At 37.8% G+C, this 15000-nt stretch overlaps 1 protein-coding gene across 2 annotated transcripts in view; it reads left to right on the plus strand.

The window, feature by feature from the left end:
* The window catches only part of flrt1a (fibronectin leucine rich transmembrane protein 1a), a 56160-nt gene that overhangs the window by 29281 nt on the left and 11879 nt on the right, over positions 1 to 15000 (plus strand). The window contains exon 2 of one of the 2 annotated variants that reach the window (XM_027132958.2): positions 7582 to 8203. The gene's annotated coding sequence lies outside the window, so the exon portion shown is untranslated. The remainder of the gene's footprint in view (positions 1 to 7581; positions 8204 to 15000) is intronic. The other variant, XM_027132957.2, reaches the window with a different exon arrangement.

A 15000-nucleotide genomic window follows, 5' to 3' on the forward strand; every position in this document is an offset into this window, starting at 1 on the left:
AAAAGAATGATGTGAAATCTCGCTGAAGCGAATCACTTCCTGGTTGCACTTATAACATTATAGCAGCTATAAATACTCACTTTCTCACCACTGTCTTTTCTTCACTCTTATAAAGTTATTAAAGCAAAAACTAAAGAAATGAGAAAAAAACAAACAAACAAAGAACAAAAAAAAAAAAAAACGCTGCAGCTTGTCATATTGTTCTGAAGTCTTTCCCATGCTGGATAACAACAGCTGTTGCTATAGAAACAGTAAGGTATTAGAACAAGCCCATTAATGCAAACCTGTGATTTGAATTACGTTTGGATTGTGCTGGCACAGATGCTGTTATAGAAAAAGAAGAAAAGCTTTTGACTAATCCGGTCAAAACCAATCATTTATTTGCAGCACCTTCTATCCGTTTTATATATATATAATAGAGGTTCTGGTTCAGTCGTATGCTGTGAAAACGTATCAAACTTTTACTTGTTTACTTGTGTATGAGGCCAATCTAACCTTCGACACTGCTCTATTTGTATGATATATATATATATATATATATATATATATATATATATATATATATATATACAGTATAGATATTCTTAAGTATATATTATTATATTATTTATTATAATATATAATATAGGGGGCACGGTGGCTTAGTGGTTAGCGCGTTCGCCTCACACCTCCAGGGTTGGGGGTTCGATTTCCGCCTCCGCCTTGTGTGTGTGGAGTTTGCATGTTCTCCCCGTGGTTTCCTCCTGGTACTCCGGTTTCCTCCCCTAGTCCAAAGACATGCATGGTAGGTTGATTGGCATCTCTGGAAAATTGTCCGTAGTGTGTGAGTGAATGAGAGTGTGTGTGTGTGCCCTGCGATGGGTTGGCACTCCGTCCAGGGTGTATCCTGCCTTGATGCCCGATGACGCCTGAGACGCTCCCTGTGACCCCAGAAGTTCGGATAAGTGGCAGAAAATGAATTAATGAATATATAATAATAATAATAATAATAATAATAATAATAATAATATACAGGCCCTGACCCAGGCTCATGGTACGTAATCCTGTGGCTTGATATTTCCAACATGAAGAAGCCTAAAGGATTCACAGCCTAAAAACAATCCGCATTTTAAAAATATCCGCATCCTCGCACCGTGTCCCGTCCCACATGACTTCCGACTGTGTTTGAATGTGTCAGAAGATTAGAAGTTTCACGAGCCTTGTTAGTAAGTCTGGTCATATCTCATTAAAAAAAGTTAAAACACAGCATATGTTTTTAAGAGGAAAAATATAATAAAAAGATATCTGTCTTATTCCAAAAGTGTAGAGGTAAAATATAGCTTTTTAAAAATACCCTGCTGCTGAAAGTCTCACACAGAGCATTGAAGAGAAAGTTTATTATGACACAATGTAGTTTTCAGTACTTGAGTCATCAGCTAACAGTCCTCACGGACGTAGCGCTCACGGACATCATCTCCCGTTACGATGCTACTGTTAACTATAAGAGGATCAACAATGGAGGACCTTCAAGGTCTGAATTATCTTTCAGCTGCCAGTGGAACGGATGTATAGGGTTATAAAGCAGTGACTAAACAGAACATTATACATTGTTATCTATCATATTGGTAACTAAATCCTAAATAATAGGCTACTTAAAGAAAGCAACGACCTACTGTATTCCACAGCGGTATGCAGTTTGTCCTAGTTTTTCTATTCTTCCTTTCTTTTTTACGAAATAATAGGACTCGTGAGGAATTCGTGACAATTGCGTTTGACCAATCAGTGTGCTCATGCGCTATTTCTTATTGCCCCATATGAGCGATTCACTCGGGAACAGGAAGAGCAATAAAAATGTCGGATTTGTTTCTGCACCGCACTGTCCGGCGGAAACTCACTATATACACAATAACGTTGTGGTTTTTTTTTTTTTTTTTGTTTTTTTTGCAATAGTGATTATGAAAGTTCTGCTCTCAGACTCTCATATATCTGCGCCGGAGCAGGGAAATGAGATCTGCTAAAGCTGCTGCGCGAGAGAAATTATTTTAATAATGGAGTAAGCTAATAAACACACAGCCATAAAACTGATGCATCTTCACATTGGTGGCGCACGTCGAGGCTTTTCTGAGAGCAGCTGTTCGCCCTACACACATGTTTCCCTCGCAAAGATTAACACACAGCCATTAATGTTAAAGCTACGCTCACGGAATAGCATTCATCATTGTGTCACGCTGTTTGCATTTCTCTCCCCCAAACACACAAACGTTCACACAGACACACACACATGTACACACACACACACATGTACACACACATTTTTGCCAAGGCCCTCACTAGTGAATTGGTTCAACGTCAAATTAATGGAAGCCTTCCTCATCCTGACAGTAATGCTAGCTTCCAACTTATTCTCCAATGAGTTCACGACCTCCCCTTCTCTCTCTTTCTCTCTGTCAAATGATGAATTGTGAGGAAAAAATAAGGTGCTGCTGTGTGCTGAATACTTAAGCAGGCCCACACACACGCACACACACACACACACACACACACACATGCATTAAGCACTCTGACATGCACAGATTAAGCAAATAAGGTGCATAAATACACAATCATTTTCCTCGAAATCCAAACACACACACACACATACACACACACACACACACAGCTCTCCTTGAAGTACAGTGGATTTGTACATCAGATCAAATTTGGATGGAAGCATATGTTTATTTTTCCCCCCTCACTCTCCAGACACGGCAGTCTGTAGAAGACATGCTGGGTTTTGTACGTGTTAAAAAACTAATCTGTAAATTCTGCCCATCGTTCCCAAGCCAACACAATTCAAATTCCATTAGCGCTCAGACCCGGGCTGCTGCGGACGGAGGATTTATTAGGAAAGAGCTGCGTGCGATGAACAGGATGAGTCGGGACGTTCTCAAATGCAAAAAGGGGGGACGGATTTACGGATAAGTCGCATTTTCTATACGGTAACGTGACGAGAGTACGAATTCGGAACAGTTGCAAAAGTGCAGGATGGCTCGGTTAAAACTCTCTCGCTGTCTTTCTGACAATCTCAATCCATTTCTCTGTCACTTTAAACCTGCTTGTTCTAGAGACACAGTCTGTTCCTGCCCGAGGTTTATACACCGTCCATTAATACAGTTAGGATTTAAGTGCTTCGTGGCGTTTATCCCACAATCATTTAAATAGTGAACATTCATTTTTTTTTGCAGTCATGAAATAAAAAAAGAGGCTTTTATACTTTATATTCCATTTATATTATTACAAGGATCATTAGTGATGTTTAATAGCGAAATAATGCGAAACCTCAACGGTGTGATTTAAAAAATATATATCAGGAATAAAGGGACAAAGTTGCTTTCACAGCTTTTTGAAAAAGTCTGTGTTTATCTCTGATCTATAATTTTTTTAACTCCCTAACAGACTATTTATTAATTAATTACTTTATTTATTTATTTGTTTGTTTGTTTGTTTGTTTACGTATTTATTTATTTATTTATTTGACTTTTTACTGTTTGTTTATTTGTTTGTTTGTTTGTTTGTTTGTTTATAAATAGCATCTAGTAATAATGCACCTCAAATACAAAAAACTTTCAAGCATTGAGATATGTTCAAAATAATACCAAATACCATTAAAAAAAATGATTCAATTCAAGTTTTTTCAATTCAAGTTTATTTGCATGGCACTTTTTACAATTGACATTGTCTCAAAATGGCTTTGCAGAACATAAACAGAGCAAAAGGTTAATACAAAGAATAATATAAAGATTAATAGAATACAAAATACAAGATTAATGTTAGAGATATTTAAATCTGTTTGTTTTTATCCATAATAAGCAAGTCTGAGGTGATTCAGGTGACTGTGGGGAGAAAAAACTCACTTAAATGGAAGGAAGGAACCTTGAGACGAACCAGACTCAAAGGGGAACCTCATCATCGTATGGGTGACACCAGAGGGTGTGATTATAAATATACAGTCTGATAAATGTTGTATTGATCACATGGAGTTCACATCTCCTCTTTAGTATCGCAGAGTCTTTAATGTCTCAGGATCCTCACAGACTCGGCCTAGTCTCAGCGGAGGTCTAAATCCTTCATCGCACTGAAGAAAATCAGAGCAGATACAATGTCTGGATCCTTGGTATGGGTAGAAAGAAAGAAGCAGTGGAGAGGGATTAACGTAGCTGCTGTTCATAATATTTGCAAGTCTGATGTAATAGAGCACAATATTATGGGATATATTATGTGTTCGTCTGACTAAAGAGATGAGTTAAACTCACTCTACATTTAAACTGGGAAAGTGTGTCTGAGCCCAGAACACTATCAGGAAGACTATTCCAAAGTTTGGGAGCTAAATAATAAAACGCTCTACCGCCTTTAGTAGACAGATATTCTGGGAACTACCAGAAGTCCTGAGTTTTGTGATCTCAGAGAGCGTGAAGGATTGTAACGTGTTAGAAGACTAGTTAGATACATGGGAGCTAAACCATTAAGAGCCTTGTACGTAAATAGCGGGAGTTTGTAATCAATTCTAAACTTAACAGGTAGCCAGATGTGATAAAATTGGGGATATATGATCATACCTTCTTGTCCTAGTGAGAACTCTGGCAGCTGCATTTTGGACTAACTGTAGCCTATTTATTAAAGATGCAGGAGAACCACCTAGTAATGCATTACAATAGTCCAGTCTAAAGTAGAGGTCATGAATGCATGGACTAGCTTCTCAGCATCAGAGACAGACAGGATGTTTCTCAGCTTGGCAATATTTCTAAGGTGGAAGAAGGCTAATGAAAAAAAGGACTGGTCATTTTTTTAGTGTTGCCTTTAAAAGTATTATCTTCAAACTAAACATTTTTACATTAAAAAAGTACAGAACCACTGTATGCATAGTACAGAGTAAAAATATTCATATTTATGTACAATTTTCCGAGAATATTAAAACGATCATATTTCGTATGTGGTTATATAAAGCTGTGTGAAAATAAATACTCAAATCCATCTGTGGAAAAATGACAGAAATAAAGAATTTTGTCAATTTTTTTTTAAATAAGCAAACAAACAAACAATCTATAAAATAAATACATAAATACAGTAACGAGTCACAAAAAAAGTAAGAAAAAGATAAAGAATCACCTTTCATGTTTGCCTTTTCTGCCCTTTACGTCTTAGCTACGTTAGCCTCCTTCTTCCAGTGCAAAACTAGCGAAACAAACCAGAACCTAAATGTCTTGGGTGACTGTCTATATTTGGAGTAGAGGGGGCATTGTCTAAATCTGATTTATTGCCAAACCGCTCATTTAACACTGTCTGGATCTGGCAGCACATTTGGTACATTTTGCAGTGTTTGTATTGAGAACTAGCTGACAAACTGCTTTAGCTGCTAAGCTCATACATTAACCTTTGCAATGGTCATATATGTGTGTGTGTGTGTGTGTGTGTGTGTGTGTGTGTGTGTGTGTGTGTGTGTGTATCAGAGGACATCTCGACCTGTTATTTGCTTTCATTTGTGCTGTCAGCGGAGGCAGTAATTTATTTGTCCCAAATCCCCTTCACAGTCTCACTATCATGTCATCAGCCACATATATACTATATATTCACACACTTTTATCTGTCATCCTCATGAAGCCTTTACACTGACCTAATTGTCAAAGTGGCTAATTCATGATAGTTTTACAGCTTAATGATAGGTCTAGCCTACGTCTAACCCTGGCAACCCAAAGAAAACCTTTTTCTTTTAAAATAATAAAAGCTGCACTGTTGTTGTTGTTGTTGTTGTTGTTGTTTTATATTAAAAAAACCTCCCAACAAGCTCCAAACGGTCAGATTTTCTTATTGGTAAATGTTGTCATGGAAGCAGGCAGAGGGTCCTGAACTTCATTTCCCATCATCTTACACATAATCCAGTGTATAAGATAAAAAATAAACTGATAACTATAAATACCTTGAGAAACAAGCCTAACATACCCAATTCCCTGACCGTATGTTAGAGCTTTTTAGATTTAAAAATTCTGCATGATTTTTAACTCTTCACTCCGTTTTTGTCGTTCCACCCTAAAATCAGGAAAATACAGCGCACGTGTAACCGACGAGACATTAATGTAACCCGTAAGCTGGCAGTTTTTTTGCAAAGAAGGTTCAGAGATCTATAAAAGCATTCAGGGATAAAATGAACTGATCAAGTTTAAAAAGCCTGGAACTGGCCTCAGCTTTCAGCTCTCAGCTTCATCAGCCACGTTTATGAGCAATCCAAAATTTCTGTGGCATCTTTTCAGTTCAGAAAAGCTTTCAAGCGCTAATGCAACAAAACAAGAAAAACAGCTGGATCCTACAAAATATTTCTAGACATATTTAAGACTTGTTAGTATTTTGACAGATCTCATTCAAATCTCAGTGAAAGTAATTAGATTAAGGGGTTCCATTTATTTTGGCTTGTTCAAAAGGAAGCTGTTGAAAGTTGCTAAAAATGCCGCTGCTTTTCGGTGCTGTTTCAACACATTCTTTTCGTCACTTTCATTTTTTTCGGGCTAATCCCTGTCAACATCTCCAGGTCCTGTTCATTCTGTTCGTAGCTGAAGTGAAGATTGCTGTTGAGTTATTCAGGGGAAGGTGCTACACATTTAGTACACAGTTCAGACGACGTTAACGTTAAACATTCGTATTCACACACGACGCGAGCGTCAGCCAGTCAACAGCTTAGCGTGTTGTGTGAGAGACCTTTTTTTTCGGTGACAACCAGAAAATATAAACATTGTTATAAACAGATTGTCCTGCAAATAGAAATACAATTGTAACTGTGAGACGACTGATATAAATGTCTCGGTTTTACACTTTTGCTAAATTCATTACAACAAGATAGCACCTTTTATTTTTTTAAACATTATTTAAAAAAATGTGTGACGATCAAAACACACTTTTATTACATTTTTTTATTATTTTTTTTATTATATACTTTTAGCACTACATCCCGTTCTCTCAACTTTGATTTTAGTGTTAAATTTAACAGCTCATTGGGATTTTTTTAGGTCTTATTAAGTCTTCTGATTATAATATTCAATAGTATCAGTCATGATTTTTGGACATTTTGTTATTATTAGCGTTAGTCAAGATAAAGCCTTCATTTCTGTCAAATATACTGTACAACACAGCTCAGTGAAATGCTTTTCTTCACATATCATAGCTTGGGAAGTGGGGGTCAGAGTGCAGGGTCAACAATGATACAGGACCCCTGGAGCAGAGAGGGTTAAGGGCCTTTATTAGGGGCCCGACAGTGGCAGTGCTTGAACCCTGACGTTCCAATCATAAACCCAGAGCCTTAGTGACTTGTGCTACCACAACCCCATCAATTCTATTCAGTTTTATTTGTATAGCACTTTTAACAATGGACATTGTCTCAAAGCAGCTTTATAGAACACAAATGTCTTGCATAGAGCCAAATTAATTGTTAATGTCTATGCAGCTACGCAGAAATCAACCAAAGATTCAGGCCCAAGATTTAAACATGGAAATCACTGTTAAAACCTTGTGCTTTTTTTTTTTTACATCAGGTAATATCACTTTATCTCTAATAAAAGCCTTTATTTGTTTTCTCAGCAGAACAAGGACACTACCGGTCTAAACCAAGATCAATGGTCCCTTCGTCTCTCTGACCATCACTGGCCAGCACAAGGGATTTCAATTGAATTACCGGTGATGTCCAAGAGCATTTCCTTTCCTCAATGCAAAAACAAACGACAGCATTAAGAAAAGATACGGCACACCAGGGATGGCGGAAAAAGCTTGCGCATTGTGAGCAAAAACAAGAAGCGTTTAGTCCATGACGCATAACTATTATCGGGGTTATGCGGAGCAAGGCCTTGCTCAGTAAGAAAGTTCCAGAGCAAAGGTGATGCTCTGATCACCTAAAGGATTATCTTAGTAAAAGAAAAAAAATGAATCTGATCTCCATTTTGTTTGTTCCACGTCGTCTTTGTGCAGTTTGGGATGTTCTTCACACACTTGACCTCCAGTCTGGTGTTTTTTAGGACTAAAAAACACAGATAGCTCTCTCTCAAATAAAGAAGTGTTCTTCAAACCTCAGACTGTGGGGAAAAATCCAAAACATACATGGAGAAGGGAACAAACACTTCGGTTTGGATGCTGATCTTTTAAGTTGGTGAAGTGGTCCTCAGGCTTTACCCAGAGAGAAGCAGCTTCACGATTGTCACAATCAAAGGTAAAGTTTTTTTCTATCTTTAGGACTCTATCTTTATTATCACTTCTAATATACATGTGTTTCACCTGGTTTGCAAAGAAATAACCTGATTATAGGGTTGATCGAATAATCGTTAGCTACTTATATTAAATTAGCATGTTTGACTGACGTCGACAGAAGTGTGTCTTTAAGATTCCCGAGTTAAGATTTAATGAGTCATTTAGTATAAATAAATAAATAAATAAATAAATAAATAAATAAATAAATAGTCACAGTTGATAAAACCGCTGCGAAGAGACCGCATATCAGTACTCAAAAGGAAAACGATGGCTAGCTTACTAAATGACTAAATACGGTTGTTTTTTTTCAATAGCTTGCTAAGTTCATTAGCTCATGTTAATCTGTACATATTTCTATTGTAGCTACACACTTAGCGCTCTAGCACAAGATGCCCCTTAGGCATTCTCCTCAGCATTACCTATAGCCTGTAGCAGCACTTTGATATACTGTATCTAACAAAACAGACTGTCACTACCGAACATCAGAGTGACATCTTAAGTTTAATAAAGGGCATAAAGAGATTTTAGGATAGCTAGATGAACTCACTTAGCTAGCTGTAGGAATTTCTTCAACCTCTGAAATGATATCTTTACAGGTTTTTGGCTCACATCGTTATCACTTTGTTTCCTGTGAAGCGTTTAAAAAACCGTGGATACATGATCAGTGAGCGTCATCAGTTTCAGCATTGCACTCGGATGCTGCTGAGCTCGCGTTTGAAATCTAGAGTCTTGACAAGAATCTGCGTTGTTTTATTTCGTTAAATGATTAAAATTAGCACATAGTGTCTTTTGCTTTACAGTCTTGCAGGGTAAATTAATTTTATACACACACACACACACACACACACACACACACACACACACACACACACATTATATAATGGTGATCAAAATCAATATAGCAAGAAAATATAACATAATTTATTTATAGTAAAATATACTCGATAATAAACCAGTACATTAAAACATGTGCTCAAGTACTATAACGAAAGTACATGTAAATGTAAATGCCGTAAATGTAAAAATGTAATGTACATGTAGATCCTTTCCACCTCCGCAAATTACCCATAATCCACTGTGCTGTCTCGACACCACCAAGCAAACTGTACAAAACCATGATTAATTACCCATGATGCCCTGAATTTGGTGGCCATTCTCTCCCAGGAACAACATGAGCAGTAACAGTGACTTAAGGATGGAGCTGGGAATAGAATAGATGAATGTTTCTGACCGGAACACTTCTTTCCTGACAAACAAATCTTTAGAAGTGTGATAAAGTGTCTGCCAAAATTTCACTAATGTGAGTGGTTTTAACTTGCATATTAACTCGTGAGTGTTTAACGTCATGTAATGTTTGCGCTTCATGCTCAAGCTCCTCTGTATTTTCACTAAATATTAAAGTACAAGCGTACTAAGCTGTATTTGGGCAGCCATTAAGTAAAAGTTTACCTTTGCTTATTTTCTCGAAGCATTAAATTATTCTCATATTTGCACACCGCCCGTTAAAGCAGACTTGTGCTAACAAGCGCAAGCTAGAGCAAATCATGCAGCAGCGTGAAATAGATTTAAACATAAAATTAGGTTTATTTAACGTTTATTTGTATTGGGAGTGGATTTCACTTCCCTTTCCAATTCCATAGAAGCTCCGCCTACTCACAATTAGGATTATACAACGAAAAATCCACACACAGACAGGATATGAATATTAATCCTGGGTTTGTGTTTATCGCCAAACTGGTGAACCGTCGGGATTTAACCCTTAGGAGTCTGAGCTGGGAGATGTTTTGACATGCCCTGTCGTCTTCTTATTTCAGTTAATTATAGCAGATTAATGGCAAAAGCCTCATTATACCCCAATGTGTTTCAATAATATGTGAGCAACATGTACGTACATGTTCATATTGTTGAGAAAAATCAAGTTGAATAAATAATATATTTTTTACAGACACCATAATAGCCATAAAATGCATACTTAATATACAAAGAAGTAACGTCGCTTGGCTAATCAGACCCGAACGTGTAGTAGAGTTCTCAGGCCTATGGCTTGGTTTGTATGGAATTTTACATATTAATTACATAATAATGATTGGATTTGTCTGTTTTATTATGTTCAATGTCTCAGTCATGTCTCACCGTGCAGCGGTAGTTAATATGAAGCTCATATGAAAGTAGACACTCAGGGCTACAAGAAGTACTAGTTTTTCATAAGAATTTTTGTTTTACCTTGTCTACTAGGGGCGATATATTTATAGGGGAAAAAGGTTCATTTTTTTCCACAGAAATGTTTATATCTTCAAAGTAAATGGTGATATCAAACCCATTTCATGCCCCCAGTGCTTGTTGATAAGTGTCTAAAATGTGAAGTTGTTATCTTCAACCAGAAAATTCTGTGCTTTCATATTCTTAGTGCAAAGAGTTTCTCCTAGTGATGTAATTCTAAGAAAATTCGTAAAGATGTGGGCGTTTTCCCTTAAAATGAGGGAGACGATCGTAGTAAACATAAAAGTTATTCACAAAGCATCTTACCTATTAAATGGGATCCTGAGGTCAGAAAGTCTTAGGAGTAGTGAGGAGGACTTTTAAGAATTTCTTTAGCAGAGTTGAAGAGGGAGAAGAAATGTGTTGTATACGATATTTAATAATGATTGTGAGTTAATGATTCGATCGTTTAGGGATTATTTTTGTGACCGTTCAGATTAGAGATAGTGACAGAAGTTATATCAATTAAATGACATTTTTTAGATTTATAACATCCAGATGTTAGCGCGTCTCTAATACGATTGTTCACGAAAGTAATCTCTACCACAGTATACCCTCAAATATCTTAATATAGAGACACTGTGAAGGATTATAATAGACCAGATTTTAAAATTGCTCCTTTTTTATTAAACAACCAATCACAGTCTTCAAAAGAATGTGTCATACCTAGTAACAGGTTTAAGCTCCGCCTCCTCTCTGAGGTAAAAGTTGTATGTTTCTTGTTCACAGTTGCTCTGAGATCACTGAGTGGCCCTGGATCACTCTTATGCTAAGATTAGTAGCTAGAAATGTTTAAGCTAAATTAGGAGCTTTCTGAGATTATTCTTAGAATCTGGCCCATAAATACGGGCCCCGGTGTCGCCCAGTTCTTTAGTTGTGATTATATATCTACTCTCCGATAATTAATCCTAAATAGTCACCAACATTAGGCTGTAATTCATGTAATTACATGTATGTCATGGGACTACGGTCCACTCAAGTTTGAAAATGACTCAGATTATAGATGATTCTTACTATAATGATGTAGCATTAGATTACAGAATTTAATACCAGTGGTTATCTACAGTAGTAAGACTTTTAAATATTTTATGCTTTTTATTCTCAGTCTACATTTAGAGTTGTTTCATCGGTTAATTTCATATCACTGAGATATGCGTAGGAAGCTGACGGTTTTCTTATTATAACGCTATGTACTGTGGTCATACAGTACACTGAGAGGCAATTAATGAACCCGTGTGTTGTTTATTCAGGGATATTGTTCATTTCTTTGACATTTATTCACACAACTACATGTTTTTAGCTTTTAGCATCACGCTATTGCCTAGCCGTTTTAGCTTACAAGTAAGACATTATTTGATAAGGATTAGCCACGTGCAAGAGAACAGGTGTCACGAGCGCAAAATCTTGGAAGTCGGATGGAAACGTAGGCAGTTTTCTTGAGATCGTCAAAAATAAATGCAGCATAAGAAACCAAGATCAATAAGGAAATCTTAGATACTGTAAGTTAAGAAAATAACAGGGTTAAAAACATTCACGAGTCACACCGGACAGGTTTTAAACATGTTAGGGTACAGTCGTAGTCGGGAACAGAGAATATACTTCATTATAGTCTATAAATCAATAAATAGTGTCAACATTGAGAATGAAGACAAGCTCCGGTAACCTCGCGGATGTGAAGTGACTGGATATATGAGTCAGATTCACAGATAAACAACAAAGGTGCTATTACAGAGAGCTAAAGCAAACGTTCATAAATAAACACCAGTGGTGTCCAGTTGCTGGGAGTTTGAGTCCATGGCGGCCATGTTTGTAGGCCACGTTGTGTACCATAGTATTTTTAACACCGTAATATTAAACAATGAGGAGGAAATCATTTCTGAGCTCTCTGACTAGCAGAAAACACACGGATTGTAAATAAAACTACAATTCCGCAAATACAACAGCAACCTTAATTTCTCAGGCAAACCAGTGATAATCCAGCATCAAAAGATTTTTTCTGTCCAAAAAATAGAGCTGCTGATGGTGACATGATGAGACGGTTGGGTGTGGAACAGGAACATGCATGTCAGAGGATGACGCCGAACGAGACCTGCTGTTATAGCAATTCGATTACAGCCATACACAGGAAGAAGGGCGTCGCTGGATTGTTTTTGTGTGGGCGAGGATTTTCAGCAGCTGTAAGAAAAAAGGGCAGAACAAGAAAGGATTAAAGGAGTGGAGTGGAAGAAGACAGAGAAGAAGAAATGAGAAAATGATTTTTTTTTCACTCATGAAAAAAAGGAAAGAGGCAGCAAAATAAAAGACAGAGAGATGAAATGAGAGAATCAAAGGCAAACGAATTTAGAGGAAGGGGAAAGGAAAGGGGCTTATGGACAGGAGGAAAAGCTAGATTATGAGTGTGTGTTTGTGCATGTGTGGGTATGAGTGTGTGGGAGAGAGAGAGAGAGAGAGAGAGAGAGAGAGAGAGAGAGAGAGAGAGAGAAGGAAAAAGACAGCCTGAAAAAAGGGGCATGATGAAACAGAAGGGTTTGCATGAAAGCAGCAGAGAGAAATTGCGACTCAATCAGCCGCCTTGTTTCTTATTCAGAGCACGTTCAGATATGGACTATAACGGATGAGAAAAAGAGAGAGTGCGAGGAAGAGAGGGAGAGGCAGACCGAGATGAAGGGAGAGATAGAGGTTGTTCAATTTGAATTTAAACACACTGCCATCTTTTTATCTAACCAAAGATGATGGATTGCATACAAATGCAACACTCAGACATACTAAGCACCCACACAGCCTAAGCAACACACACACACACACACACACACTTACACACAGCCTGAAAGTTTTTTTTTCTGCCTCCACATATGGGAATACATACATACTCGCAGTCACAGAGTTGACGATTTACATTTGACAGAAGTGGGGAAAAAAATAAAAAATTGAAATACAAGATGTTAGCAAGCAAGTGAGGCTTGCATCCCTGAATCCATTTCAGAAAATCCAACACAGCGGCTCAATAAAAAAAAGATTAGCAGATCACAATAATACATTTTAACACACTGGTACAAATAAAGCCGTCACCCTTTCACTGCGCTGCACTGCATAAAGAACAGTAGCTCGTTAAAATCCCCTAGCACACTATAAAATTCTGCGAATGCTTCAGCCGCTAAAGGTAGCACACGGTACCTGCAATATAAAGCACGTTATAGCAGTAAAGCTCGAAAATTCGACAAGTACAGTAGCTAGGACGTTAGCTGACCGTTATATTAGGAGACTAAAGGTTTCCATGTGCCCTAACAACACTATATAGGGTTTGGATGCAGTTAAACATGGGTCAGTGTAAATTTGAGAATCCTGGGATATCATGTTAGACGTTTCACACTGCTTATACTTTATCCAGGGTTAACAATTCACTCACTCACTCATTTTCTACCGCTTATCCGAACTACTCGGGTCACGGGGAGCCTGTGCCTATCTCAGGCGTCATCGGGTATCAAGGCAGGATACACCCTGGATGGAGTGCCAACCCATTGCAGGGTGGGCAATTTTTCCAGAGATGCCAATCAACCTACCATGCATGTCTTTTGACCGGGGGAGGAAACCGGAGTACCCGGAGGAAACCCCCGAGGCACGGGGAGAACATGCAAACTCCACACACACAAGGCGGAGGCGGGAATTCGAACCCTGACCTTGGAGGTGTGAGGCGAACGTGCTAACTACTAACCCACCATGCCCCCGGGTTAACAATTAATCTTCATAATTTGTCATTTCACACTGTACCTCCTTAAACCCAGGCTTCAATAAGAAGCATCTAACATTCAAACACTGCATAGTTTCACACTGTACATGTTTGGCACCACAGTGTGGGGTTAACGTTGCAAAAGCAACACTAACTGGGCTTCAGAGCAGAGTTTCCAAATCCGTCACAACCTCTTAATTACAAGTGTGAAATGTTCTTTAACTTGGGGTTAAAATTGGGGTTCACACATGAACAGCATGAAAAGCCCTTATAACAAACCACACGCATTTCTAATACAAACTACCACAATGCTAGAACATAGTACATAACCTTTGCGTTTAGTGCGATGTCTCATTTTGATCTATTTATTATTAAAATCTATCATTTAGATGTATAAATCCTATAGCTAATAATAAAATCGTTTAAAACGTGCTGTTATTTGGCAATGAAATATGTACGACCGGATGACATTTTCCTTGTTCCTTATTGTGCCCACTAGCACACTAGATGCTAGCATGCTAGATTCCTAGCATGGCTCTACAGTATAAACTATAATATGTGAGTAAAGGTAAAGATAAACAAGGCAAGTAAAAATTAAAGCAACATGATTAGAAAACTGCTCAAGTGCAGGTTTTAAAGTATCTGATATGATGGGCCACTATGTTTGTGATCACAATGCTAACACAAAGAAGCCAGGCATAAAAATCACAGCGTAGCGGAGTGGAGGTGTAATAATATTGTAATGAGCTGGACTGACTGACAGCATGTCTAAG

The sequence above is a fragment of the Tachysurus fulvidraco genome, chromosome 26 (assembly GCF_022655615.1).
Source record: "Tachysurus fulvidraco isolate hzauxx_2018 chromosome 26, HZAU_PFXX_2.0, whole genome shotgun sequence".
In the NCBI taxonomy this organism is placed as follows: Eukaryota; Metazoa; Chordata; class Actinopteri; order Siluriformes; family Bagridae; genus Tachysurus; species Tachysurus fulvidraco.